This window comes from Tachypleus tridentatus, chromosome 13, assembly GCF_004210375.1.
Source record: "Tachypleus tridentatus isolate NWPU-2018 chromosome 13, ASM421037v1, whole genome shotgun sequence".
In the NCBI taxonomy this organism is placed as follows: Eukaryota; Metazoa; Arthropoda; class Merostomata; order Xiphosura; family Limulidae; genus Tachypleus; species Tachypleus tridentatus.
The window spans coordinates 178,253,500-178,276,228 of NC_134837.1; the positions used below are offsets into that span (position 1 = coordinate 178,253,500).

Sequence of the window (22,729 nt, forward strand, 5' to 3'; positions counted from 1 at the left end):
AAACTATGAGGTTGTAATAATATTATCATTAGATTAGAATGTAGTTAGTTCCCTAATCTATCTTATTAAAGCAAAATTAACAAAGAGTATAAACATTAATAAGTACAGCTACGTGAACTGCAAAACAAGTAGGAGGGACCTAACAGTAGTTCTTTCAGTCAGTGGATCGAGAAAGATGAATAGAAACAATTAGAATATGTGTTCAGAAAAAGCTCTACGTAAGTAAGTTGGTTAATAATTCATATTAGAATACCAAAACTAGAGGAAATGAAACTTACAGAAATGTTAACGACTTCATTTAAAAAAAATTAACCATTCACAGAGAGCGAAGTTAATATTATAATATGATTTTCAGCCACGGTAGGTTTGAAAATCAATCTACCAGTATATCTATCTATATTTGGTTTGCAATCTATCAGCTGGTTGCTGTCATGGCGGACGTAGAAGCTATGAAAATTTTATCATAAAGAAATTGTTTGAGTTGTGAGTTTTTAACAAAGTTTGTGCGCGTGTTTAAAAGTTGTAGTACTATTTTGTTAACATTATAATTAGTTGTACGTTTGTTATATTTTAAGTTATTTAATAGTGTAAACTTTACGTTTATTCTTTTAAAGTTTAGTGTAAACAAAGGTGCCTTATGTATTTAACTAAATGGCCGACCCTCCCTGTTTAGGATTAAGCTATGTTCGAGTACTAGAACAAACAAGGACAAAGACACGTTAAAATAGTACTCTACAAACCAAACAAGTTTACAGAGAAAATTCTCTTACAAGATAGCATGGTATTGTAATTCTTACAATTAAAGAAATTGTGCAAGACGATGTATTCGAGGCCTTTAAAAATTACATATTTCGCTAGAGCACGTGATGTCAGTTTCACGAATACTTGGTGAGTTTCAAGTTTATTTTCACCACCAATCATGGGTGATGAAGCTAACTGAAACAGGTACAGGCATTAAATATCAACATTTCGAAACTAAACCAGGAACTTTATCTCCAATGAAAGTTGTTATTTCTAACTTACCTCATGAAACAACTTATGGGGTGATGCGAAAGTTTTGTTAAAATTTTGGCGGGGTAGTCGGTCCTATTCGCCCGTTGCTTTTATCACAATAATATCCAGAATTTAAGCACGTTAAAAGTTTTAGACGACAAGCATACCCTAAACTTATTGACTATAAAAGACATTCCGTACGTTGATGATTTTACTGAATTTTCCAACACGACAACTTGAATGTTTCAACAAAAGTATTATAATTAATTCAACATTTTATAACTATTACCTATGAGGTCGTTGATTAGAGTGAAAGGAAACCAGTATATGAACAATATCATCTATTGTAGATATGTATTAGTATGTAATAATTATTATAGATGTTATAGGTAATAGTAATGAACTGGTCATGTAGATACTGAATGGATGAATATGTTTTTATTTCTTTGTATAAAAACTGCTTGTTTGGTGTCAAACTTGTAAAAAACTGGTTTGGTTGATTTAATAAAAAATAGCAAAAATATCCACTATCTATTTATCTATCTTTCTGAAACACAACCCTAACGAAATATGATTTATTTACGCGTTTTTTACCAGTGTTCGATAAGTTTTAATAAGTGATGATAAGATAACCCTAAACTTTGTTGGGGAACTTATAACACTGGCATAACTCTATATTTTAGCTTTGTATTTAATGATTCATGTTTTATATAAGTATCTGTGAGTTGTATTAAGAGAAGTTGTTATTTACAGAAAGATATCGATAGACTCAAGTGTCTTAAAAGAATAAAACACTTAAGAATTTTCAGAATAGGTATCCATATTTTTTTCTACGAAGAAAATATTTATTTGTTTCTTATTGCTCTTTCACTTCCTGAGCTGTCGCTACACAATGTGTAGGAATTGTATCTGTGACAAGTATGTAACTTCAATTATCCATAGATTTTTTATAGTACTGTTTTAAAACAACAAAAAAATAAAGATATGTAAAAGAAACTGATAAACTGAAAAAAATATTGTCAAACTAACCACCTAGTTAGCGATTTTATCATAAATTGATTGGGCAACGCAGAAAACATAAAAACAGTAATATTTCATTCTTTTTTCTTAATTCATACAATAATTTTCAAGTGTTCATACCTTTGAAAAATTCTCTCTTCTACATGTTGTGATTTTATAACTTTGGCAACAGTTACAATCAAGTCTAGATTTGTTATGAAAACAGTGGCCCGGCATGGCCTAGCGCGTAAGGCGTGCGACTCGTAATCCGAGGGTCGCGGGTTCGCGCTCGCGTCGCGCTAAACATGCTCGCCCTCCCAGCCGTGGGGGTGTATAATGTGACGGTCAATCCCACTATTCGTTGGTAAAAGAGTAGCCCAAGAGTTGGCGGTGGGTGGTGATGACTAGCTGCCTTCCCTCTAGTCTTACACTGCTAAATTAGGGACGGCTAGCACAGATAGCCCTCGAGTAGCTTTGTGCGAAATTCCCAAACAAACAAACAAAACAAAGTTATGAAAACAACGTTTTCCAACAATTAAAGACTTTCACGGAACGAAATTACTGGTATAATAGCCAATATTATTCTAAGACCTGAAGATATAACAAAGTAAAACACAAAATATAGGAGCTCCTAAGATAATAAATAAGTATTAATACAATGTTTGAGGCAGAAATACTAAACTACTGATTAAAATATTTCAGTAACTATTTAATAACACGGAGTAATACGTATTAGTTTTGGGAGATGATGTTATATATCAAAAACTATTCAAAATTTAGTTATACGCATACAGGATGGTCTTACGACAAAGCCACATTGGGTTTTCTGTACGGAAAATCGACCTCAAGGTTGTAATGCTATAAATATATAGGTTTAGTGCTGTCCCTGTAGAAGACGGCAACTGTACACGGAAAGACCGAGCTGCACTTCTTATTTTGTAAAAATATAAAATCAACAATGTAACATCTAGTTCATAGCGTTGATGCTAGTAAATCTCAGAAACGTGATTAGGTTCTTCAAGATACACAACACATTTTATCACGAGATGATTCAATGCCACACTGTTAAATTAGATTCCTATTAGAAACTAAATTCTACAATATTTCTTTCTACATACAAACAAATATATATGTATATAGTTTCAACATAACGTAAGCAATGCCTAATTGACCTCACAAGTTATTATGTATTTACTGTATTAGTCTATACTTAAGCCTATTTTATAATAGTTTGTCCTCTTAACCCTATAGTGAGGCCATATTTTTTTAACAAAGAGACAAAAATACTTTCATGGGCGCGATTTTGTTTTATAAAATGTATAGGTGGGGTGGGAAGGGCCTGAAGATGATTGACATATTCTATACAAGGGTGCATACCCTATATTTCAATATTAGCACCGTTGAACTGTCAGAAAAAATTCTCCTTTAAAAAGTAAGGGTAGAGCCATTCTCCAATCCTATGAGTAAATACGCCTATGAATATTTATGTTTACTTCTTAAATATTAAACCAGAAATAAATATACATTTAAAGTAGTTTATTTCATTAAATATATTTCATTCTTTCTGGGACTGTCACATTATAGTTTTGGAAAAATTATATTTTGGTTAACAGATTACTAAATAACAAAAATTACCATGGTCAACCGTACATTAGGTATCAATGGTGTAATCTGAAACAGATGATTAGATGTTCCTGTGCGCGTAATTGGTAATCTGTTGTTTGTAGGTGGTTTATAATGAAAAAAGACACGTTGATTTCAACTTATCATTATTTATTTGGTAAATATACCAATACGTAATTTAAAGCCATGCAAGTCTATCTGTGTTACAAAAGTCGATTCTATAAAAACCATAGAAATATTGCCAGAATAAGTGGCATGAATAGTTATAGTAAAAGTGACTTGATGGTTAATAAAATCCTAGACGGAGATAGATAAATCATATAAAGATAAGCTTTTAAATATCATGAACTCTTAGCCTTAAAAATAACTGTACACTTCGTCTGTTTGATTGGTTTATTCATAACAATGGAGAATAAAGCTGTGTGATTGGTCATAATAACTAAGACTAAAGCTAGGTGATTAGTCATAAATAATAAGACTAAAGCTATGTAATTGGTTATAAATAATAAGACTAAAACTATGTAATTGGTCATAATAAGGGAGAATAAAATGTGTGATTGGTCACAGTAAGAAAGAATAAAGCTGTGTGATTGGTTGTTAAGCTATTGCAGTGAAACTGTACAACTAAATTTAAATACATATTGAAAACACATGACTTTTTTAAAATTAATTCAGTGAAACGCTCTTCTATCACACAATTTAATGTAACAAACATTGTACATGAATATTAATCGCGTATAGGAGCAAAATTTTGGCCAAGAGTTTCAGATAACGAATATTTTTTGTAAATATTCATGCTCTTCATTAACTAGTAAACCACATTAACCCTAACAACCATAAACATAAAATGGTAAGGACATATCCAATGGCATCTCAAACAAACGTTACAGTCATGCAAGAGAGAAAAAAACCCTGTTCTCTACCACGTTTAAACTTCCTTTAGATGAGAGGAAAAACCCTGTTCTCTACCAAGTTTAAACTTCCTTTAGATGAGAGGAAAAAACTCTCTTCTCTATCAAGTTTAAACTTTCTTTAAAAGAGAGAAGAAAAATCTTGTTCTCTATTGTTTCTACCTTTCTTTAGAAGACAGAAAAAAACCTATTATTTACCAAGTTTAAACTTTCTTTAGATGAGAGGAAAAAACCCTGTTCTCTACCAAGTTTAAACTTCCTTAGATGAGAGGAAAAAACCCTGTTCTCTACCAAGTTTAAACTTCATTTAGATGAGAGGAAAAAACCCTGTTCTCTACCAAGTTTAAACTTCCTTTAGATGAGAGGAAAAACCCTATTTTATCAAGTTTAAAATTTCCGTAGATGAGAGGAAAAACCCTATTCTTTACCAAGTTTAAACTTCCTTTAGATGAGAGGAAAAACCCTGTTCTCTACCAAGGTTAAACTTCCTTTAGATGAGAGGAAAAAAACCCTATTTTTAGCAAGTTTAAAATTTCTGTAGATGAGAGGAAAAACCCTATTCTTTACCAAGTTTAAACTTCCTTTAGATGAGAGGAAAAACCCTGTTCTCTACCACGTTTAAACTTCCTTTAGATGAGAGGAAAAACCCTGTTCTCTACCAAGTTTAAACTTCCTTTAGATGAGAGGAAAAAACTCTCTTCTCTATCAAGTTTAAACTTTCTTTAAAAGAGAGAAGAAAAATCTTGTTCTCTATTGTTTCTACCTTTCTTTAGAAGACAGAAAAAAACCTATTATTTACCAAGTTTAAACTTTCTTTAGATGAGAGGAAAAAACCCTGTTCTCTACCAAGTTTAAACTTCCTTTAGATGAGAGGAAAAACCCTGTTCTCTACCAAGTTTAAACTTCATTTAGATGAGAGGAAAACCCCTGCTCTCTACCAAGGTTAAACTTCCTTTAGATGAGAGGAAAAAACCCTATTTTTATCAAGTTTAAAATTTCCGTAGATGAGAGGAAAAACCCTATTCTTTACCAAGTTTAAACTTCCTTTAGATGAGAGGAAAAACCCTGTTCTCTACCAAGGTTAAACTTCCTTTAGATGAGAGGAAAAAAACCCTATTTTTAGCAAGTTTAAAATTTCTGTAGATGAGAGGAAAAACCCTATTCTTTACCAAGTTTAAACTTCCTTTAGATGAGAGGGAAAAACCCTGTTCTCTACCACGTTTAAACTTCCTTTAGATGAGAGGAAAAACCCTGTTCTCTACCAAGTTTAAACTTCCTTTAGATGAGAGGAAAAAACTCTCTTCTCTATCAAGTTTAAACTTTCTTTAAAAGAGAGAAGAAAAATCTTGTTCTCTATTGTTTCTAACTTTCTTTAGAAGACAGAAAAAACCTATTATTTACCAAGTTTAAACTTTCTTTAGATGAGAGGAAAAACCCTGTTCTCTACCAAGTTTAAACTTCATTTAGATGAGAGGAAAAACCCTGTTCTCTACCAAGGTTAAACTTCCTTTAGATGAGAGGAAAAAACCCTATTTTTATCAAGTTTAAAATTTCTGTAGATGAGAGGAAAAACCCTATTCTTTACCAAGTTTAAACTTCCTTTAGATGAGAGGAAAAAACCCTATTTTTATCAAGTTTAAACTTTCTTTAGATAAAAGGAAAAAACTCTGTTCTTTACCAAGTTTAAACTTTCTTTAAAAGAGAGAAGAAAAATCTTGTTCTCTATTGTTTTAACTTTCTTTAGAAGACAGAAAAATCCTTGCTCTCTATCGGTTTTAACTTTCTTTAAAAGAGAGAAAACCCTGTTCTATATCGGTTTTAACTTTCTCTATAAGAGAGAAAAAAAACTTGTTCTCTATTGTTTTTAACTTTCTTTAAAAGAAAGGAAAATCCTTGCTCTCTATCGGTTTTAACTTCCTTTAAAAGAGAAAAAACCTTGTTCTATATCGGTTTTAACTTTCTTTATAAGAGAGAAAAAACTGTTTTCTGTCGGTTTCAACTTTCTTTAGAAAAGAGAAAACCCCTGCTTTCTATCGATTTTAAACTATTTCAAGAAGATAGAACAAAACAAGCCGACTTTCTATCGGTTTTAATCTATCTTTAGATTTTTTGAACGTGTAATGATTGGAAGTAAATACTGGGAAATTTGAACAAATTTCTCATTTTGACTTAGTAAAGCTATAGTTGTCTGCTTACTGAAGTGAGTTATTTATCGTATATGTTCTAATCTAGCGGATATAGTTTGATTAAACTGTTACGTTATATACATACAATACGGAAACTCGTGATGGTGGTGATTTCTCTGGTTTTCCGCTTCTACGCAGTTATTCTAATTACGTAACATAATCCTTTTTATTTTATAAACCACATAGATTACATTACTAGATGTCTAAAACGGTTTAATCGTCAGGTCTCCTAGTAACAGTAACACAACAAATAATTTATATAGATTTTTGTTTCCGATGGATCATCACCATGGTACCTACAGTACTCGTGATGGCTGAGCGTAAGTTCAACATTTAAGCTCGATAGAATAATAACAACTGGATACAGGCCCCATAATGAGCTTCTAGAATGTTTGCGGTCATCACAAACAGTAGGCGTGTGACCAATAACACTGGCCAGTGAATTTAAATTTCATAAAAGTTGTTTGGGTTTTGATAACGGATTTTCCATAATTCAGTTACGCAAATTTCGAAAATAATATATTTATTTCTATTACATAAGAATATTTTACAAATCGGGAAGGAATAAAAAAGTCTCTTACTTATATCACGTTATTATTTCGTTAACCACAATGAATATTATTGTTTGTTATGTGTGAGTTCCAAAAAAATTAATAAGACTCTCACGTCGCGATTGGTCTAGAGAAATCTATAGCCAGTGGTTGTCAGCACTTTAAACAAAATGTGACCCGATTTAAATAAAAGTGATTTATTTCTGTAAAAGTAGATATGACGTTTTGTGAAAAATCTGGACGTGATGGAGAAAAATGGACATCATTTTCGGATTTAGCGTACAAGAATTACTGTAGAATATGTAAAAATTTTAAGATAATAAAACTGTCGCAGGCCTATATAATCTAAACCTTTTTACTGTCACTGTTTTCAGTCTTCCAGCTGTACAGATGAAAGTTTACTTGTTCACAAAATTGTATTAAAACATAGCGTAAATATTTCTTATTTAATGAATACCGGAGTTACCTAAAAATCAGGAGGGCGTAGCATATCATAGATTGCCGGGTGGTGTTTTGTTCTTCTCTGAATTTTCGTTTGTTTTTCTCAGTTGTCAAATGTTATATTCTTGTGCTTCAAAAGAAACTGCTGAAAAAGACATTTCTTGTTAAGTACTTATATTTCTAGATTTATGTTAAATGCCGTTTTCTTTAAATAAAATAGTGTTTTCAGGTAAACTCTGTGACTTATTTAGAATATTGTAAGGAATCAACTACCGACCGACGAAGTTTTAAAATCTAACCTTGGGTTACGGACATTTGGGTCTCAAAGTACTTTATATTTTCTTACTTATAAGTTTCTATTTGAATGTGTTTTTGTGTTTTTCTCGGCTCTTCTTTGCGTATTTTTAAGTACAACAGTTTAGTGTATACTTTGCTCTCTTAATGGGTCCCCCGTTGGTACAGCGATAAGTCTACGGATTCACAACGCGGTTTGATTCCCCTTGGTAGATTCAGCAGATAATCTAATGTGGCTGTGCTAAAAGAAAACACACACACTGTTAATGGTTTTAAACTGAGATTTAAAAATATATTAGTCACAAAATTTATAGAACCAGAAAATTATTCGTCATAAAATGCGAAGAACCAGAAATTAATAGTCGAAAGTTTTATAGAACCAGTAAATTTCTTGTCACAAAATATTTAAACCAGAATATTTTATTTTTCAGGTGATACGATACTTGCATTGTTTTCTCTCTCTCTCTCTTTATTCCAAGCAATGGTTTAAAACGTTATTTTGGTTATTCATTAACTTTCTCTATATAACTATACATTTTCTATAGAACTGTCTGACTAAGAAGGGTAAACTATATTACTGTTCGTTAACTTGGCCCAATGTTGTAAATAAGATTATAAATCTAACCATATTTAGTTTGTTACATAATTTGCTGCATGAAAAAATAAATACAAAAACTTACAGGAATTATAGCTTACAAATATCTAATTAATTCTGATATTCTAGTATAAAGAAACGTTAATTATGGGTATGAGAACTAACTTCTGATCTAAGGTAGGCCAAGTATATATATATTAGTGGAATTAAACAAATACATTTAAATGAAATAAAATAATTAAACAAAATCACGGCCCGACATGGCCAGGTGGATTAAGGTGTTCGACTCGTAATATTAGGGTCGCGAGTTCGAATCCCCGTTACACTAAACATGCTCGCCCTTTCAGCCGTGGGGACGTTATAATGTTGTGGTCAATCCCACTATTCGTTGGTAAAAGAGTAGCCCAAGAGTTGGCGGTGGGTGATGATGACCAGCTACCTTCCCTGTAGTCTTACACTGCTAAATTAGGGAAGACTAGCGAAGATAGCCCTTAAGTAGCTTTGCGCGAAATTCAAACAAAATCACTTTTTAAAAAATGCAGCGTATTTTATATAATTTTAATGTATTTTGTCTTGGTTTAAAAATTATAGTTATAATATATATATATCAGAAATAAAATATTTGAAGCTTAACTTGTAAGTTAAAAATAATTCTTTGTAGCATAACAATAATTAATGTAATAAATCATTGCGTTATAAGACAAAGCCTGTTATTATTTTAATACGATAAAACGTTAGTTACGAATCTTCATTTTTAACGATACCTTTAGCCGTAATCCTAATAATATCTCTTGAGCATTTGTCAGCCTAAAAGAATTAGGTTTGTCACAAACCCATAAACCAACAATACAAACTCTTTTTTTACAAATGTAATATCAATTTGAAAAAGTCAAAAATTACTTTAAAAGTTACAATGAATAAAATTTAAAGTATCTACAAAGAAACCTGTGATAGGTTATTACTGACAAAACATATACAAAAATAACCATTTAATCGTCATTCAGATCTGTATAGCTTACAGTGACACAAAACATGAATGTGCACAGCTTACCAACAAGTAAATAGATCCCTTCCCTCGATAATACAAATTTATAATCTCCATGATGTCATACGCAAATTAACCAGACATAAGTTGATAAATATATATGGCCATGCCAAGGACGAAAGAATCCCGAGAAGTAATCCTATTTACACGAGTTAACGTTACTGGAAGATAAGAGGATTTCATAATTAGTGAAAAACCTCCACAACACTTGCAATACCTCCGTTCACAGTAAATAAGATTCTAGAATGGTTCGCTCACGTCAGAAGACAACAGATTCTGCATGGTTCGGGTGCCCTCAAACCCAGTAGTCTCTGTATAACGTAAGGATAGATATAAAGAATAAATATCGCCCTACCGTCACAAGGGACAGTTGCAAGTGTCTGACAAACATCATCAGAAGGTGTCTACATAGTTTGAATTATAAAGCCAGAGTAGATTTACAGAAGTCATTCCTTCCTCTTGACCAGTGGTGCACAAACCTTTTGAGTCAGGGGCCACAAACAGACTTCTCGTAACCGTTGGGGGCCACAAAAAAAGTGAAGATTAAAATCGTCCAACAGTTGTTTCACACAAGATGGACATCACATTTAAGAACACACAAATAACGATTACATCAAAGAGTTTGCACATTATTCTAAGAAATGTTATGATACGTCAACTATCACAAAGTCAGTGCGATGGATGGTGCTGCATGTCATCTACGAGCTTAGAAATGTCCGGCTTCATGTTTGACGTTGAAAGACGCAAGACTGCTTCCAGATGATCATCAGTCAGCTGATTGCGAGTGTTGTTTTTGTTCAGTTTCATATACGAGAAAGCCTGTTCGCAGCAGTACGTGCTGCCAAACATACTGGTGTGGACAAGTGCGTTTTCTTTCAGATTAGCAAATGTATCAGGCAATGTTTTGTAGAAGTCAAGCAAACTGTTTTCTATGTAAATAGCACGCAGTTTATCAGGTGCCTGGAGATCAGTAAGTTCGAGCTGATATTCTGCTGACAGGTTTATCCACTGACAGACTGAACGGATCAGCAAAAAGTTTCATCAACAATCTGCATTGGTCAAAGCCATGAAACCATGAGTTGAAGGATTGAATCAAGGTATCTAGCTTCCCAACATAAACTTGTGTGTCAATGTCCTGATTCTTCTGTAGCTGTGACTGAAAAGTGGAAAAGTGCACAAAGTTGCCTGATGCTGTTTGCTGCTGGAACAACTGCAACTTTGTCCTGAAAGCTGAGACGTGATTTGCAAGCTACAGACAAGCTGATATTTGCCTTGCAACTTCAAATTCAGATCATTCAAGTGTTGTGTCATGTCGACCACAAAGGTCAAATCAACTTGCCCTGCTAGATCAGTCATGGAAATCACTTCTGTGTCTTTGTTCTTGCTTCTGAGGAATTCTATCATTTCATCAATCAACTCCCAGAATCTTCTGAGCATCTTCCCTCGACTTAGTCAGTGTACTTTACAGTGATACACAAGGTCACCATAGTCTGAATCAATTTCTTCAAGAAGACTTCGAAACTGACGGTGATTGAGCCCTCGTGATTTGATGAAATTAATGGTTTTCGTCACTAATGCCATCAGTGCCTGAAAACCAAGTTCTTTACTGCACAGGTTCTGTTGGTGAATAATACAGTGCAACTTCACCAACTGTCTGTTCTGCTTTCCTCGATGCTTCATCAACAGTGCTACCAGTCCGCTACTTTCTCCAGTCATGGCTGGTGCTCCATCAGTTGTCACACTTACCAGTTTCGTGAAATCGAATGAAACACTACTACACAGTCGTACTGTCTCTTCGAATAGAGCAGACCCAGTTGTCTGACCCTTCATGGAACCCATGCCGATTAGTTCCTCTGTGATATCAAACGATGACGACGCACCACGAACAAAAACTAGTAGCTGTTCTGTTGAACTGATGTCAGTCGATTCCTCTGCTGCCAAAGAGAAGTAGACAAAGTTGGCTGCTTTATTTGTAAGCTGCCTTGTCACGTCTGCTGAGATGTGTGAAATTCTTCGTTGAATTGTCATACGATTCAAAGCCACCGTCTGTAGCTTGCGAACTGCTTCCGGACACAACTTTTCCGATGCAGTAATCATACATTACTTGAAAAAATCACCATCAGTGAACGGTTGGCCATATTTCGCTTTCATCAACGAAATATCGTAACTGACCTGACACGTTGCACCTAAATCTGCTGACTGCTTTGAGAAAACGTTTTGCTGGTGATTCAGCGACCGCTGCAGAGGTTCAATTCGAGCTGTTCGTTTACCACCGACAAAGTTGTGGAAATCTTTATGCTTCGACCCATAATGACGCTTTATATTGGATACCTTCGCCACTGCTACTGTCGAATGATACAGCAGACAAATCACGTTCTTCTGTTGTTGAACAAAACAGGATTGCGCAGTCCAATCATCATGAAACTGCCGGTTTTCGTCGTCAACTTTTTTTTTTACGATTAGCTGCTAGTTTTGTTACGAAATAATATCAAAATAGGGCTCGTAAGTAAATCTCGAAGAACAATTGGAACGCGTGAGATTTCGTAATTACGGAAATATTACGTCATTGCACCAATGATTAAATGCCAATGCATTAACGAGATTTGCTTATTAAATTTTCTTTATTGCTCGACACAAATATGGAATAATCCAGTATCTAATCTAATGCATATTCTTCTATAGCGCTTAATCTTCGCGCAGCCACGAACTCTAAGCGCGCGAACTCTCTATGTTTAACTTTCCCGTTGGACATCGCGGGCCACTCGGCGACTCGTCGCGGGCCGGACTTTGTGCACCACTGCTCTAGACAATAACATATATATCACAGATGCTAACATACTCACTCCAGGCGATATCATACATCACAGCTGTTAACACACACACTCTAGGCGATATCATACATCACAGCTGTTAAAACACACACTCTAGGCGATATCATACATCACAGCTGTTAACACACACACTCCAGGCGATATCATAAATCACAGCTGTTAACACACACACTCTAGGCGATATCATACATCACAGCTGTTAACACACACACTCTAGGCGATATCATACATCACAGCTGTTAACACACACACTCTAGGCGATATCATACATCACAGCTGTTAACACACACACTCCAGGCGATATCATAAATCACAGCTGTTAACACACACACTCCAGGCGATATCATACATCACAGCTGCTAAAACACTTATTACAGGCGTTGTTATACATCACAGCGGCTAAAACACTTATTACAGGCGATGTTATACATCACAGACGCTAATACGCTCACTCCAAGCGATATCACACATCACTGATGCTAATACATTCACTCCAGGGGATATTACACATCACAGATGCTAACACAGTATCTTTCCTTCTGACGTAAAAAACAATATACTGCGGTTTCCTCTGATAAGTGCAGGTTTGTACAAATTATCAGAGAGTGAAAGCACTGGGATTTGGCGACTGTGAATTTCAGTTGAAGTGTTTGCAAGTTACGTCAAAACACAGTAGAAATTTCTGTTAATGCGTGGGTTGCTATTTGGGCAGCTGGATAGTCACGGCTGAAGGTATGGAAAAAGACTGCGGCTTCTTCTCGATATGTCACAATTTTCAAGCACGACTCTCTACCAATCCACGTCAATGACTTCTTTACCAAAGAAGTAAAGGGGAAATGCAATTGCCCCTCCGACAGTAAGTTTTATCTCCTGATTCTATGAATTCACATTTAATCTTCTAGACTTCAATGTTTTTAAAGTATTTTTTGGTTAATCATGTTCATTTGTACGCGGAAAGAATCCATATTTTTTCTACCATTCTTTACGTTTCGTTTTTCCATATAGTATAGTATTCCTTAATATGCATGTTAGTGTCTTGCCCTACTGGTAGATGAAGCTGGAATACGTCGTATGAAAATTTATGAGTGATTAGGATCAAAATTATATTTTACGTATCAATGATGATTTTGAAAATAACTGTAGGAAACGAAATGACAGAGCAGTTGCAATACACAGAAATTCCCGTCACACAAAACATGCTCGCCCTTTCAGCTGTGGGGGAGTTATAATGTGATGGTCGATCCACTATTCGTTGGTAAAAGAGTAACCCAAGAGTTGGCAGTGAGTGGTGATGACTAGCTGCCTTCCCTCTAGTCTTACACTGCTAAATTAGGGACGCCTAGTGCAGATAACCCTCGTGCAGCTTTGCGCGAAATTGAAAAACAAATATACACAAGGAAGCGTTCCTTCAAATACAGCTGTGGATCTTACGACATTGTTATGTTGGTTATATCTAGAAGGAAATGGCTCATGCTAAATAATATTAACTTCCGATTACAGGAAGCTAGCTATTTAAATGAACAATAAAAATTAACTCTGCGATGATCAAATCTAATTAAGTAAATCTTTCTTAGTTTCTTTCTTATAAAGTTAATAATGCATTTTTGAGCAGTTGTGTGCCCTTTTTGTTAACGTTATTTTCGGCCGTGAACCTAAAAATATCTCAAGATTCAAACAGCTTACGTTTGGTTGTTGTTCAACACAAAATTACACAATGGGCTACCCATGGTATGCTCACAAAAGGTATCGAAACTCGAATGTTAGCGTCGCTGGGTCATTGAGGGGCACTTATTTATGGGATTTAGGCTGGTCGTAAATGCATAAAGTAAACTAACAAATCATATAAAACAGTGGTTCCCAACCTTTTTTATGTCCCGCACCCCTAAAAAAATTTAATATGTTCTCGCACCCCTCACAGTAATTATTTATTTAAGAATAAAGGTGAACGTGGGCAAAACAAATTTTTATAATTAGGTTTTAATGATATATAAACAAAAACGAAACATTTGGAATAGAAAAAATATTACAACTAAAAGTTGCATAAACCTTTCATGGCCTACAAAAAAATAAATTTCATCCATGCATGAAATTTCTTTGAATTTGAAATGTTCAAATGTTCATTAGCCAATTTATATTTAATGACTCTTTTGTTCCTGTTTACTTCTTACGAGTTTTACAAAGCGTGGCACTTTGTTGCTGTTAGCAATCCGCAAGTCTGCCTGTGCACCCAAGCGATTTCTAGGTTTTGTCTTGATTGACAAAAGGGCACTAAATCCAAACTCACATAAGTATGTCGTCTCGAATGGGATGAGCACATTTAGTGCTTTTTAACAAAGTCTTGGAAACATGTCCATTGCCGAACACCAATATTGTTCCAAAGTTTTGCTTTCAAACTGCATTTTAAGAACTCGATTTGTGCGCAGTTCAATAAGATCTTCCTTCAGTTCTTTATCATCCGACATATTATCCAAATTGAAAGAGTATGGTTTCATAATCCATTCTTCAGAAGTTTTCAGTTCTTCTCCAAAATATCCATCAAATCACTTTGATAGTATTTCCAAATGATCCACAATTTCTTCACACACACATGGAATTAGGGACTCATCCTCACCTACCATGTCTTCGTCGACACCAAAGATGTAACTTTTCTTTGAAAACATTTAACTTTTCGCAGAATTTCTCTTGAAGAGATACACTTAGGTCATTCATACGAGTGAAAATATCACTCATATAGGCTAGCATTTGGTTGAATTCTTGTGATTCTATTTTCTGGACAGATCATTGTCACGTTCCTTCAGAAAAGTTTTGACTTCTCGTAGTTCAAAGAAGCGCGTTAAAGCTTTCCCACGTGACAGCCAGCGGATTTCTGTGTGGAAAAGCAAAACTGAATGCTCACTTCCAAAATCTTCACAAAGCGACTTGAAGAGGCGGTGGTTCAGAGCGCGACCCCTAATCCAGTTTATGGTCTTCACAGAAGTGTCAGGGACCTTTTTCAAATTTGGAGTCAATGTTTTTCATGCCAAAGCATGCCGATAAAGAAAACAGTGAGTACCTTGCAAGTGTGGAATCTCTTGTTTCATCAGTGCAAAAAATCCTGATTTATTTCCTAGCATAGCAGGGACACTGTCGGTAAACATAGAACCAATAATTTGGATATTTAAATCATATTTCGCAAAGAAGTCCTTCACACACTGGAAGACATCTTTCCCTTTTGTGGTTATTTTCAGATCTTCACAGAACAGGAAATCTTCTATTATGGCACCATCATGGACATACCTCACTAGTACGATGAGTTGACTGCAATTTGCAACATCAGTTGTTTCGTCCAATTGGAGAGAGATTTTCAAGGGACTAGCCCTGATATCTGCAATAACTTGATCCAAAATGTCCGAATTCAAATCACCAATTCGGTTTTGAATAACATTATTTGATAACGGCACTAATTTAAGCTTGTTTGAGGCTTCTTTTCCCAGAACAATTGTTACCATTTCTAATGCATACGGTTTTATTACCTCTTCTGCAATTGTGTGGGGCTTCTTTGATTTGGCTACTTTATACGCCACGTGGTATGAAGTCATCAGCAGTGGCTTGGCAGCAGATATAAAACCTAATTTTGAAAGGGTTGCCCTTCTACCTTTCAACGATTCAACATCATGGCCTGCAACAGCTGCTCCACCATGCCGGTTGTTGAAGTGTTCCTGTAGATTAGATGGGTTCAACTTTGCGTTTGAAAGGATAGCGTCACAAAGCATGCACTGGGGTTTTTGCAGACCCTCAGTTGTTCCAACGCAAGTGAAACCAAACTTCACATAATCATCATTCCATTTCCTTTTCTTTGACATAATGAAGTTTTTTTGCACGAACACAGAATCAACAATGCACTGACTACCATAGCATCACGTATGGGTTTGTTTATATACTCTGCGAAACTTTCTAGAACATTCTCGAATATGCGTCACATGACGTCATCGATTAATTCTGGATACTTCTGCAAGTTTCTCGAGTCACGATCACATGAATACATAACATAAATAAATAAACACTTTAAAACGGCGTTCACGAACGAAATCTGATTAGTTGTGCCGAGTATTTAGGTCACGTTTACGTTTCGTGTGTTGTTTGTTTACAGTTGTACATTAAGATTTCGGTCTGCACCGGTGACGGTAGAAACGATAGTTTATCGTAACAAGGTAAAAAGATACGTCTGTAACAAGAAAAATAAGAAATAAAAATCGAACGTAATTTTTGAATATATGAGACAGTACCCTTAATATAAACAAAAAAACCTGAAATGTTATATCGCACCCCTTGGAACGCTATCTCGTACCCCTGGTTGGGAACCACTGATATAAAACAATACTACTGTAAAGAATATAGTAATAATAAATTAAAAGCAAACAGCTTAGATATATTAAACGTCCTAGCTAATTAATATAGACATTTTTATGAGTAATGCTCATCATTTTAACCCTTTCAGAACAGCCTGTTAAAGTGTTAAATATACTTCATCAATAAATCTGGTTTTCATGTGCAAAACCCTTGTAATGTTTACCAAAGTTTACCTCTACCAAATTTTGTAATTTTCACCTAATATATTAGAAATTAGTAGTATGTAAACTGTAATGAGTACAAATGGTTACGACGTTGGTCATACTGACCTATGCAGTGTTCAAAGGGTTAAGAAAGATAGCTTTCTCAAGAGATACGTGAACTATATATGAACATTGTTTTAAAATGCAATAAAATTTAATAATCATGAAATAATGTATTGACCAATGATTTTTGTTTTCCTTAAAGTGCTTGAAAAATATCCTAAAGTTGGTGTACAAATGAGATTAATCGTTTGCTTTTGATTTTGTATATTCCACAGTTGTCACCATTGTTTCTAACTTCATTTGCAGTTCAAAAAGTATGGAATTGTTCTGTTAAGAGAGATATTTTTCCCCCTTCTCAAATGTTGAGAACCTACATGCTTCTGGGGCTTCATCCCTTGAGTCATGCTGGAACTCTCAGGTGGGCTACAAATCTTATTGTTCTAAAATCTCTGCATTATCAGATTAGTTATTATGATTCGTGGCTGATGTGACAGTGTTTTCATGCAAGGTGGAGCCCCAAGATGGAGAATCATTCATAAAATGATGGCTTGAAGAACAGGTAATTATCATTCGTCCGTGAACAGGGCAGTTGCGGCTGATATGAACCCTATTAAGTCAGTATGGTTGATCTTTCATTGTTTGCTGCAAAAGCACCCAAAACAACTAACTTCTAGTTATAACTTCTTTCAAGTTCTTCTCTAAGAGTGGGATTTAATCGTACAGAGTTAGACATCAGGTCTTGTAAATACGATATGTAATGATATTTCTGCTCTAAGTATTGCAAAGGGCCATATTCTCTGGATGTAAATGGTAGTTTTGTGCCATTGTTTCACGAATGTGTACTTAATATATTGACATGCTTTTTGGAGTGGAAGTCCATTAATTTATTGATAAGTTCTGTACTTAATTAAAATAACGTTATAAAACAATGATATCTGGAATTGTTAAAACCTTGTAATCAATATTTTCTTCCAATGAAATGTTACTTAATAAGTATTTATTTTCTTTTTTAAAGTGACACTTTATCTGGAACATTGTTTGGAAATGAACTGAATATCTAAACGATATTTGCCATGAAAAAAATCGAGTTATCAGGTTTTAGAAACTAAACCTCTATAAATTACGTCTTGAAACTTCAGTGAAAAGTGTGATAATTGCGGGACAAAATTTCGAAGATGTAGAACTACCGATATAGAATCGTGTATATTCTGCAACTGACGTAGTCACTGTACTTTTTCTACGGTTCTTTTAGACAGGAGCCATTCTCTGGGTTGTAAATGTCGAGTTTCTCGCTAGGGATTTGTTATTACACTGTTGCTTAAGATAAAGGCGGATAGAGAAATCACATTAGTAATTTTCCAGGTCGATAAGTGGTAGTGGCAATTACTCATGGCTCCTTCTAGCGAGTGTTCACCATAATTATATTTGTGTACATTCTTCCAGATAATTCTTTCGCAAAAACTTTTCTAGATTATTCTAAATGGAGGCTTAAACTCTTGTAGCTTCATGGTACAGACAGAAATATATTCGTGGTTTTAGACTTCACTTGGAGACACATTAACAGAAATTGGTTTGTCGTGTTCTTGGATGTAATTTCCGAGTTCATTTATTTTATTTTCTCACGTTTTCTGTTATTAAACTAAAATAATATCGAAAAAAATTGTTCTTATTTTCCACTTCTTAATTGTATTGTGAGACAATTAATTATGTGAGAGAAAATAGTCATTTAGTTTTTTATTAAAGTTATGTAAATCTATTTTTCAACCTTATAAAACATAGGAAACGGCTTATGGCTTGCCAATGATTGTGTTCTCAGCTTAGGTGGCTGTCTTCATGGTAGTGTTCAGTCACGTGGAGGAGGATATCCCATCGTAATGTTGACTTTAATTATGCTCAAGTAAATATCCCATCATAGTATTCATTTATACTAAGGTGAATATCTCATCATAGCATTCAGTCACATCATAGTGTCCAATTTAGTCTTGCTGAGGTAGACATCCTATCAAAGTGCTTAGTCACACTGAAGTGTATATTTTAAATTTAGTGTCCTGTTTAGTAATTTTGTGGTAGGTATATCATTGCAATGTTCCATTCAGTATGCTGAGATAGATATCTCATCAAAGTGCTCATTCGTGTTGAGGGGTTTATTTTAGAGCTCATTTCAGTCATGTTAGTCCCCGTTGGGATAGCGGTAAGTCTACGGATTTACAACGCTAAAATTAGGGGTTCAATTCCCCTCGGTGGACACAGCAGGCCATGCTCAGATATATATCTCATTGTAGTGTTCAGTCATGTTGAGGGAAATATTCCATCGTAGTCCACAACCACAGAATGTCGAGGTGTACGTTTATTAACGAAAACATCATATACCAGTTTGAAATAAAGTCAGCTGAAGGATCAGTTGTATGAGACACATCAGTCAGTCTTATATTGATGAAATTTCCAACAAAATCGTATTGTCGTTTTGCACCAAAAAAGAGTAAATCTCAGTTTAAGATTTATAGCACAATGAATTTGATTATGCTGGGTTTTATAAAGTTAAAAGAGGGAACTTGTCGCTGGTTAAATTGGTGGCAAGAACTCGCGTTCAGGGGACATGTATTTAACAGACATTTCTTACCGAGCCAAAGAATTAACTGTTTATGGATACTGTATTGATAATAATGTAGCATTTAACACTACTCCATTGCTCAGTGGTGAAGCGAGATATACAGGCGTGAGTACACACCAACGTTGCATTTTAATATTATTCAGAAGCGAAGAAAGTAGATAAGCTGGTGCGAATGCATACTTATGTAGCAATTTAACATTTCTCTTATGCTAAATAGTGAAGCTAAATATAAAAGCACGAATGCAGAAAAATAAAAATAAAATATACCACTGTTGTGAGAAAACGCTTGCTTATACGTTGGAAAGAACTTCTTCTAATAGAAAAGTATCCAATGGTAATAGGGTCGGCATGGCCAGGTGAGTTAAGGCTTTCGACTCGTAATCTGAGGATCGCGGGTTCGAATCCCCGTCGCTCCAAATATGCTAGCCCTTTCAGCCGTGGGGGTATTATAATGGTACGGTCAATCCCACTGTTTGTTCGTATAAAGAGTAGCCCAAGAGTTGGCGGTGGGTGGTGATGACTAGCTGCTTTCCCTCTAGTCTTACACTGCTAAATTAGGGACGGCTAGCGCAGGTAGCAAGTGAAAACTGAAGAAGCTATAATAACTCTTTATTGTAGCTATTGTTTCTTAACGCAGAATCTCTTCTTCAACCAGAGGCGCCTCGGTGGCAGGGATAATATGTAAAAAAAATTCGGAATTTATCTTTCGATAAAAGTTATAAAAGATACAAGATACAATGAGTTTCGTTTCTAAATGGACAAATATTGACTAATTTATGATTGTTTACGTCATCAGCAAAACTGTGTAGTTAATGACAGTAGTTCTTGTATAACCGACTAGTCCCGTAAGACTAAACATGCTCGCCCTTTCAGCCGTGGGGGCGTTATAAGTCACGGTCAATCTCACTATTCGTTGGTAAAAGAGTAGCCCAAGAGTTGGTGGTGATGTCTAGCTGCCTTCCCTCTAGTCTTAAACTGCTAACTTAGGGACGGCTAGCGCAGATAGTCCTCGTATAGCTTTGCGCGAAATTCCAAAATAAACAAACCAATGGTACTAAGAAGAGAGAAAATCTCTACTTCGATCCGAAACCTGCCTAGCCATTCGTTTTCCCTTTAGATAAATAACAGAGTAATAAGATTACTGTTGGAGAGAAATACAGCACAAAAGTTTAATTATTTCTCGCTTGTTTGGGAAAATAAAAATAAGAAAAGTCGGTTTTCGTGAAAAGCATCTTTTAAAGGTTGTGCATAGAATGTTAATTATGAATATGAAATATTTTCAAACTGCTTTGGTTTTAAATACATATAAATAATAAACTTTAAATCGACCAACAGAGGTCACGAGGTAAATTACGTGACTCCACATAATTAATTAATTAAAATTGTTTTGGTTCAAAGACGTATAAACGATAATCTTAACTCTACCAATAGAGGTCACCAGGTAAGCAAAGTTGTTTGGTTTGTTTTGAATCGCGCAAAGCTACACGAGGGCTATCTGCGCTAGCCGTTCCTAATTTTGCAGTGTAAGACTAGAGGGAAAGCAGCTCGTCATTACCACCCCCCGCCAACTCTTCGGCTACTCCTTTACCAACGAATAGTGGGGTTGACCGTCACATTATAACCACTACTGAAAGGCTGAGCCTGTTTGGTGTGACGGGGATTCGAACCCGCGACCTTCGGATTACGAGTTAAGTGCCTTAACCACCTGTTCATGCCAGGCCGATCGTAATGTTAAATAAATAAATATACCCCAAATTATTTACGCAGGTCATCGTTTTAGCTTTCTACACTATTATTATAATTAACTTTCATTTAAATTAATTAATATTTGATTTGAAAAAGAACAAGGAAATATATATATGTGGAACGTTAAAGGTATGCTTAAAGACATCTTAAAAGTAATTTTAATAATAACAATGAAATATATATATGTGGAACGTTAAAGGTATGCTTAAAGACATCTTAAAAGTAATTTTAATAATAACATTTGCGTTGAAGCCTCGCAGTTGTCGGTGCTAATGACAGGTTTCTTTTCTTTCTTTCCTTGACGTTTAGGGTTTTTGTAGTTTTGCTTCAGATCTGAAGACTCAATATTGAAAAGCCGAAGAAGTGTTCATCAAGGAATTCTAAACATCTAATAAAATCAAGGTAAGAGGAAGAAAAGAAATCTATAAAATGAACTACGGTTCAGCTTAACCGTAGTTCATTTATTACAGTGTTTGTGGAGACGAAACAAAACCTTTAACTCGTTCAAATTCAAACTGTTTGTTTGTCGTTAAACGTAAAACAGTACAATAGGCTATCTGTAGAGTGCTAACCACGGGTATCGATGCCAGTTTTTAGTTTAAAGAGTCACAAACATAGTAAGTATGAACAAAGTAGGTTTAGGGCGCTGTGATGGATATAATTTTCTTGAATTTTGCATTTAACAATAATATACGCTCTTGCGTTGTTATTAGTAAAACATGGGTAGCGATGAACAGCGAAAAGTGCGTACAAAAGTAAATAAATGAACCTGGGATACATTTCATAATCCCACGTTGTAACTTGTACCCTAGGATCATTTTTTAAAGAATGTGCAGCGTATGTAATTTTTTTTTTAATTTCATGTTAATGTGTTTTGGTTTATGTCTTGAAATTTTTATGGCTATTATATATAACTTATACTCGAAAACTTACAATGAAGAACAAACACCCTGCAGCCGAATAGCTTGTTTTGGGTTTGTTTGTTTGTTTGTTTTGGGAATTTCGCACAAAGCTACTCGAGGGCTATCTGTGCTAGCCGTCCCTAATTTAGCAGTGTAAGACTAGAGGGAAGGCAGAGTCATCACCACCCACCGCCAACTCTTGGGCTACTCTTTTACCAACGAATAGGATTGACCGTCACATTATCTGGGCGAGCATGTTTAGCGCGAGCGCGAACGCGATTACGAGTCGCACGCCTTACGCGCTAGGCCATGCCGGGCCGACAGCCGAATAGCACCGTGAGGCTTATTTCTGTGCAAAGCGGAACGCGCAGTCTACACCCTACTAGCCTTTCCAAGGCAACCAAAG

At 35.2% G+C, this 22,729-nt stretch overlaps 1 protein-coding gene across 6 annotated transcripts in view; it reads left to right on the forward strand.

Annotated features, from left to right (window-relative positions):
* Positions 1 to 22,729, forward strand: part of LOC143239680 (uncharacterized) — an 89,320-nt gene that overhangs the window by 38,102 nt on the left and 28,489 nt on the right. The gene's annotated exons all lie outside the window — the stretch shown is intronic.